An 8,236-nucleotide genomic window follows, 5' to 3' on the forward strand; every position below is an offset into this window, starting at 1 on the left:
TTAAAAATGGCCTTATTTAGTAAGCTTTTTGATATTGAGCCAAGTAATAAAATATGAAAACCTAGGTTCTTTCCTCTTCAGCCTTGAACTATGGTTCTTGCTGAATGGCCCATTATCAGGGCTCCCTCCCTTCTGAGGGGGGAAGGTCCCACGTCAGGATCAAAGGAACAAGTATAAATTTTATTGCAAGTAACAACAAAATGGTCTAATGGCAGCAACTCAATACAAGGGCTTACAAAACCACTAGCATGTCAGACTGGAGGAAAGGCACTCCCCACCCTGTCCTAAGTCATTATCTGACTTGTTTCAGGAACCCCACCCTGCGTCCAGGGTGTCGAGATGGTCTCCTTTATCAAGTCCTTAGCCTTCATAGATTTCATAGACATTTGGGCTGTAAGGGAACCTGGAGGATCATCGAGTACAGCCCCCTGCCCCAGGGGCAGGAAGTCAGCAGGAAACATAGGATCCCAGCATCCAGATAAGCATCCAGATGTGTTTTGAAGGCATGCAAAGTGGGTGCTTGAACCACCTCAGGTGGCAGTCTGTTCCAAACCTGGGGGGCTCGGGCAGTGAAGAAGTTCTTTCTTAAGTCCAGCCCGAACTGGTCACAGTGGAGTTTGTGACCGTTCGATCTTGGCATCCCTTGTGGGGCTCTGGTGAACAGTCGCTCCCCCAGATCCTAATGAGCACCCCTGATTAACTTATAGGTGGCCACCAGATCACCCTTGAGCCTGCGCTTTTCCAGGCTGAAAAGCCCCATTGCTCTCAGCCTCTCATCATAAGGTCTGTTTTCCTGACCTCTGATCATGCACGTGGCTCTCCTCTGCAGCCTCTCAAGCTTCTCCACATCCCTTTTGAATTGTGGAGCCCAAAACTGGATGCGGAACTTCAGCTGAGGCCTCACCAAGGCTGAGTACAGCAGGAGAATGATGTCCCAGGATCTGCTTGAGAAGCATCTATGGATGCAAGCCAGCGTTTTGCTCACTTTACTAGCTGCAGCATCACATTGAAGGTTTATGTTCATCTTGTGGCCAACCATCACCCCCAGGTCCCTTTCATCTGTAGTGCTAACCAGTGTAGCACTACTGAGCCTATATGCATGGTGCAGGTTTTTCCTCCCAAGGTGGAGAACCTTGCATTTTTTGGAGTTGAACACCATTAGGTTCTCGTCCGCCCAATTCATGAGTCTGTCCAGATCTGCCTGGATCACCCTCCTATCCTCAGGTGTGAATGCCTTACCCCAGAGTTTGGTGTCGTCGGCGAACTTGGCCAGTCCGCTTCTGACACCAATGTCGATATAATTGATGAAGATGTTAAACAGTATAGGCCCTAGGACAGAGCCTTGTGGGACCCCACTGGTGGCACACCAAGATGATTGGCTCCCATTGACCACCACCCTCTGGGTCCTACCACGGAGCCAGTTCCCCAGCCAGCAGATCCTGGTGACGTCAAGGCGGCAGTTAGCCAAGATGTGATTATGGGATATCACCAGATAGAAGTTAAAGTCAAGGTATACAACTTTTATCTCTTTCCCTTTGTCCGGGTGATAAGTCACCTAGTCATAAAAGGAGATGAGATTGATCAAGCAAGACCTACCCACAACTAACCCATGCTGGGTATCCCTCAGGATATTGCCTTCAGCTAGTCTGTTAAGAATGGCCTCCTTAATAATCTTTTCCAAGACCTTCCCCAGGATAGAAGTTAGGCTGATGGGCCTGTAGTTTGCCAGATCTGCTTTCCTCCCTTTCTTGAAGACAGGCATGACATTGGCCCTCTTCCAATCATTGGGCACTTCACCAGAGCGCCAAGAGCTCTCAAAGATCTGTGCCAGGGGCTGAGCTATGATGCTTGCCAGCTCCCTGAGTACCCTTGGGTGTAACCCATCGGGGCCAGCTGACTTGAAGGTATCCAGCCTGTCAAGGTGTTCCTTTACAAAGTCAGCTTCAGTGGAGGGCAAGGAATCTCCCTCACCCAGGCCTCCCTGACCCACAGTGGGCAGGGCCGTCCCATGGGGCTGATGGAAAACTGATTCAAAGTACCCATTTAGCAAGTTTGCTTTTTCCTGGGCATCAGTTGTCAGTTGCCCCATCTGGCTTAGCAGGGGTCCAATGTTGCCCTCGCTTTTCTTCCGGCTCCCCACATATCTAAAAAAGGACTTTTTATTTTCCTTGATATTTGTAGCTAGCTGGAGTTCCATTGCAACCTTGGCTTTCCTGATTTGCTCTCTGCAAGTCTGGACTAAGGCAGAGTAATCCTCCTTGGTGGCAGTTCCAGTCTTCCATCCTTTGTAGGTCTTCCTTTTAAGACTCAGGAGGTCCGCCAGTTCCCTGGAGAGCCAATGGGGCTGCTGTGGCCTTTTGCTGCCTTTCCTCCAAGACGGGATGTATTTTGCTTGCACATCCAGGATTCCTCCCTTGAGAAGCAACCACTCGTCCTGAACTCCCCTCTCCATTCGGTTGTGACCTATTAGGGCCCCTCTGACAAGCCTCCTTAGCTTGTCAGAGTCAGCTTTCCTGAAGTCGAGGACTTCTGTACAACTGACTGACTTGCCAGCTTTACGGCAGATGGTGAAAGTGATCAGTTCATGATCACTGTCACCCAGCTTCCCTTCGATTGTTAGGTTGCCAGTTAGGTCATCTCTGGTTGCCAGTACGAGGTCGAGCAACGCTTTACCTCGTCAGCCCATAGACTTCCTGCATCAGAGAGAGGTCATCCACACATGAGAGAAAGCTTTGCAACTGCTCGGATTTGGCTGAGCGCTCCTCCCACGAGATGTCTGGGTAGTTAAAGTCTCCCATGACAACCATACACCAGGATTGTGTGGCCTCAGCCAATTCCCTGGTGTTCCCAGGAGTTCCTAGTCGAGGTCTTGACTCTGGGTAGGGGGTCTGTAGTAGACCCCCACCACAGTATCCCCTGTGCCATGTTCCCCACGGATTTTAACCCAGAGGGTCTCAAGTCATCCACCGTGGGTGCCAATGTGCAGGGACATGTAGCTTTCCTTGACATAGAGAGCTACACCCCTACCCCTTTTGTCCACTTGATCCCTCCTGGACAGGGTATAGCTGTCTATACCCATGGTCCAGTCATGGGTGGAGTCCCACTAGGTCTCCGTTATCCCAATGACATCATAGTTATTTGCATTTAGGAGGAGAACAAGTTCCTCCTCTTTATTCCCCAGGCTCTGACATTTGTGTATAGACACACAAGTGTCCCCTTAGGGGCTCTTGCCTTGTCTACATTTTGTTCCAGGGCTGGGGCTGGGGTGGGATCCCTTATGTGCCTTGGCCTGCTGGCTTTGCAAGGGCCACTCAGTGGGCCAGCAGTGGCAGTAGTCCCCCCATCCTCCTTGTCCTTCCCTGAAGTGATTCCACCTAGTTCTCATGACTTTTATACCTTCACTCCCGCTCCCTATCTCTTTGGGTTCTCCAATCAAAGTAGCTTCTAGCCTTATTACCTTTCATGGATTAGAGCAAAACTATTGTTTCATGTTGCAAAGCTGTCATTTTGAAGTTCCTCTTTCCAGAGCCATTGGGTCAGGCAAGAGCAGTTTCTCTTTCTAATCTTATCCAAAGAGCAGCAGATGCATTAGGTCATTATCCTGTGGCTCCTGGGTTCTGCAAAGCTGACCTCTCTGGGATGCCAGCTTAGCCTCCTCCCAAAACTCTTTCCGGGACAGGCCTTACACCCATCTGCAGATGAACCAAGATAGTGCTCTTTTCAAACTTAACTTTAAACCTAGGTAAGAAGACTTTTTTCCCTAGTACTCTGGAGACCTGCTACCAGCTTTTTAAGACTTCAGAACATAGACAATGTAATATTAATTTCTTTCAAATGTTAATAAGGTTGTAATTTATTTTCAAGAATAGGCATTTTAGAAATTGTCATTTGCTTGATATGCTCTGTCTGTACTGTTTAAAAATTTTTATCTTAGTGGTATTTAGTTATTAACTTTACTTTTAAATTGTATTTACAATTATGTTTGTAAGTACTGTATTTAGTTTTGGTAGGACTGGCTCTTCAAACTTTTCTTGGTTCCCTGAGTACCTCTGGGAGTGAATAACAGACAGATAGTATTAGCAAAACCTGCATCTGGGAACAGGCCTACATCCATTGTAGACATCTATAATCACTTTCCTTTTGCCCCTTCATCTGGTTCCTGATTAAGAGAAGAAGAAGCCTCCACTTCATAAGTCTGCAATCATTCAGGGCATTTGGGGGCATGTGTGGAGCACTATTCTCTCCCCCATGGAAAACCTTAAGTAAGCTAGAACAGCTGCAGGGGGATTTATCCTTATACCCTTTCTTCTTTTCTCTCAGTTAAGAGGTTAATCTAAAATGTATTAGAATAGGCATTTAAGTTCCTCTCTCCCAGTTATTAGATGAATTAATATGTGAAAATATTCACTAACAAACAGTTGCCTATCAAGCTAGGAGCAATACCAAGGAGTACTCTCAGACAATTCTGGTCAGAGCCGAAGCACAGCACTGAAGCACATATTCAGAACCACTTCAGACTTCTCCCAAGGCACCTGCACTACCTACCTGCTTGCCAGGCTTTGATACACCAGAGTGGGAGTAAGCAGGCAGGGATTGCTAGGAAAGTAACAGTCCCAGGGAGTCAGTGTAGATATAGCCTTTTAGGAGTAAGAAAAATGATAAATACATTGAGGTCTAGAAGGGCTGTACACATAGCATATGACTCTTCCCCTGTCTAAGGTTTGCTAGTCTTTGGCCCCTTTGCAGGGATAGGTACTCCTGCCTATCATCTCATCTAGGTTCCTTCCCAAGGACCTTGTGTTAAATAAGGTGACTCTGTTTCTTATGATCCTTCACCATCTACATTGGGGCAGGCAAAATATGACCCATGAACCACATTCTGCCTACCAGGCAATTTCATCCAGCCCACAGGTTCCCACCAATTAATGCTCAGCCCATGCACTTCGCTTTCACCCTTGTGGGATGGTCCCAGCATGGGAGTGCCCCAGCCAGCATGCAGCTTCTGGGCGGGGCCACTGCTGCCACTGCTGAAGCCACCGGGGACCTGCTCAGCTTCCCCAGCCTCCAGTGGCTCCTCTGTGTCCCTGATGCAACACTCCATCTGGGCAGCAACTAGGGAAACACTGGTGGGTGGAGGGAAGCTGCAGCTGGGCGAGAGTGCAGAGCATGGGGCTGGTGGGAGTGCAGAGCCCAGGGCCTGCACCCAGCAAGGCAGCGGAAGCATGAAGCCCAGGTTGGCTCAGTTCCATTGTGTGGGCCTCCCTGCGGCTCACATGCAGCTACTGGACTTGCACACAACTGCGGGGGAAGCCCTGCACGATGGAGCCAGCTGCCTTCCTTGCTCCCTGCTACCACGTGCAGCTCCCCGGACTCTATTGGAAGTGGTGGGAAGCCCTGCTCCCTGGTGGAGTCCTGGGGGCTGCATGTGGCAGCAGGGAGCGGGGCCAGGCTGCTGGTTCAATTGTGTGGGGCTTCCCCCCAGTGGCACATGAGTCCCAGGAGCTGCATGAGAACTGAGAACTCCTCTCCTTGCTGCCATGTGCAGCTCCTAGAACTGGCTGGAGCCATGTGCTGCTGGGCAGCTGTGCCTACACAAACCACGTTACTCTGAGAGCCTACCACCTGTTGCTGCTGCCACTGAGGGCTTTGCACCATGGGGGGTAAGGGACATGGGGGGGTCGCCATCCCCTCACACCCCACAAACCCTACATACCCACAACCATAACTTGCCCCCCCCCGCAACCCCCCATACATATACACAGCCACACCCGCAACATACCCTCCACACACACAGCCACTCCCTACATAAATCCCCCACACAAACCCTCCCACACACACATACCTCACACCCCACCATGCACAGACACTCAACCACACCCCACACACTTCCTCCCCCTCAACAATATACAAGAGTAAGACTTTATTTTGAGATATTACGTAATCACCTCTATATACACTATGCAAATGCACATAAAACAGGACAAAAAAAATTTAGAAATAAAATTAGAATATTATAGTAGATGTTTGACTTTTAGTATAAGATTTGTTTTTTTTCTGGTTCCAAGATGGCAAATCCATCACACAAGGAGTACTTCTGGGGGCAAAAGACTCCTGGTGGCAAAGCTCAAGGATTAGGGGATGGAACTTCTAGTCCCAAGATGGCAACAGGGGGCGGTGCACCTGTCAAGGGTCAGGGCTATGCTTGTGGCCCTCAACAGCTCACCAAAGCTCATTAAGCAGCCCTTCAGCCAAAATAATTGCCCACCCCTGATCTAGCTGGACTGCTTCCTACTTTCCTTGCAGAACAACATTTTTCATCATAACGCTCTATACACCAGTTCTTCAGAACAACTCCCCAGCTTCTGGCCCTGGCCTCTTTTCTAAATGGGTCCTTACAACTGTAGAGGTTAACAGGTCATCCCTTTAATAGCAACCCTTTAGAGGTTAATAGCAACCCTTTCTGGGTTGCTCTCATGTGAGGGTTTATAAAACTCATTACAGTGCTAAGAAAGGAGGTCTAATGTATTTATTTGATGTTCAATTAGAAATAAATCAAGTGTTACAGGTAGCATTTGGCTTATTAAAAAGCTGTGCGCATGGGGGGGAGGAGGGAGGTAAAAGGACAGGGCAGAAAGTGTGATATAAGATCGGGGAGAAGAGCACTGTTAATGGAACAAGGCAGATAGAAAAAAAGGAATAAATAAATTGGTATATAATATTTTGAAGCTTTGATACACCAGAGCAATATGATTCCCCAATTATATGATTGGGAAGCTGTATGGAATGATGTTGAGAATGACTCGTATCTCTTTGATTTTATTGTGATATAATTTTTAATAATCTAGTATTTTATTATTTAATTTCCAAAACAAATATCTGAACTTAATGTAATGCTTGTAAAAATAATATATTTACTTAAGCTGCAGAAAAAGTGGTGGGGTAGCTGTCTCTGCGTCAGTCCTTACATACATTGGAAGTTTGAATTTTACCAGAAAATCACAGAATCTCAGAAACTAAAGCTAGCTGTCTATACCTCACTGAAATCCTTAGGAGAAAAAAGGGTGCTCAGAATTTCACAGAATTAGGATCCTAGTCCCACTTCATGTAAACTGAGGATATTCTTGTTATTGGGCTAAAACCACAGCATTCCTGATCATAAAGCAATGAGCTGCTGCCTAGGCAGAATGAAGAAAACAAAGAATTGTTTCAAAAGAGCAAACCTGAAAAAAAATCCTCCTTTATTTTGAATGTATTTGAATAAGTTCCATGCATTTTTTTCAAAGCAATTTCCTTCCTTCTTCCTTGTGCCAGTCCAACTCTTTGATGTTGTAAAAGACAATTATGTTGAACATAGCAAAGAGATGGTTTTTTTCTCTGAAACAGGAACCATATGGGAATCTTCAGAATTTCTGCACTTTATTCATATTGCTCACTGTTTAGCATATTGAATTATTCAGATTGTATAAGTGATTTCCAAGTATCTAATTTACACTGATTATGACAGAAAGGTAAATGCTCCAGACTCATCACACACTAGCATATGGGTATTAGAATCTTAGCCCACAGGCCAGACTGGGGTCACTTTATACATTCATCCAGTTTTCATTTTAATTTTAGACTGCACAGCAATTTGGCTTTGCTACCAGCAGCAACCCCAAAAGTTATTTTAGTGCTTTGTCTATTGAGTCTGCTGGAAATGAAAACTGACCCAAACTGGGCTTACTCTAACACTGGCTAAGTAAACTGCTGCATTTTCCTGCTGGCTGTCTTGTGTTTTAAAATCTAACTCAAAATAGGCAGCTCAACACACTCGAGAGCTTTTGATTCACTGCAGCCAGGATTTCAGTATTTACATTTGGTCCACATGTTGGGCTATTTTTGCAACCATAGGCCATGTCCAGACAAGCATGGACATTTGTTTCCCTGGGACAGTTAGCAGCAGCACACTTTGTGCCACTACATCTTGTCCCTGTGGAATGCCTGTGCCACACACACTCTGGTGTGTGGCAGGTTACCCTGGGTGGGGTAGGGGAGGCTGAGACCAGCAACTGTATTGGCCCCAACCACCTTACCTAGGGCCTTGGGGGAGCTGCAGCCATGGACTTCATAGATTTCATAGACATTTGGGCTGGAAGGGACCCCGGAGGATCTAGTCCAGCCCCTTGCCCCAGAGGCAGGAAGTCAACAGGGATCATAAGATCCCAGCAAGATAAGCATCCAAATGTGTCTTGAAGGT

The 8,236-nt window shown here is 47.0% G+C and overlaps 1 long non-coding RNA gene across 1 annotated transcript in view; it reads left to right on the forward strand.

Moving 5' to 3' along the window:
* The first annotated feature begins 604 nt into the window (after window positions 1-604).
* The window catches only part of LOC109323224, a 13,631-nt gene continuing 5,999 nt past the window's right edge, over window positions 605-8,236 (forward strand). Inside the window, exons 1-2 of the long non-coding RNA XR_002104584.1 lie at window positions 605-615; window positions 2,951-2,958. This is a non-coding gene — a long non-coding RNA (uncharacterized LOC109323224). The remainder of the gene's footprint in view (window positions 616-2,950; window positions 2,959-8,236) is intronic.

Source organism: Crocodylus porosus, unplaced genomic scaffold (genome assembly GCF_001723895.1).
Source record: "Crocodylus porosus isolate Cpor-Errol unplaced genomic scaffold, CroPor_comp1, whole genome shotgun sequence".
Classification (NCBI taxonomy): Eukaryota; Metazoa; Chordata; order Crocodylia; family Crocodylidae; genus Crocodylus; species Crocodylus porosus.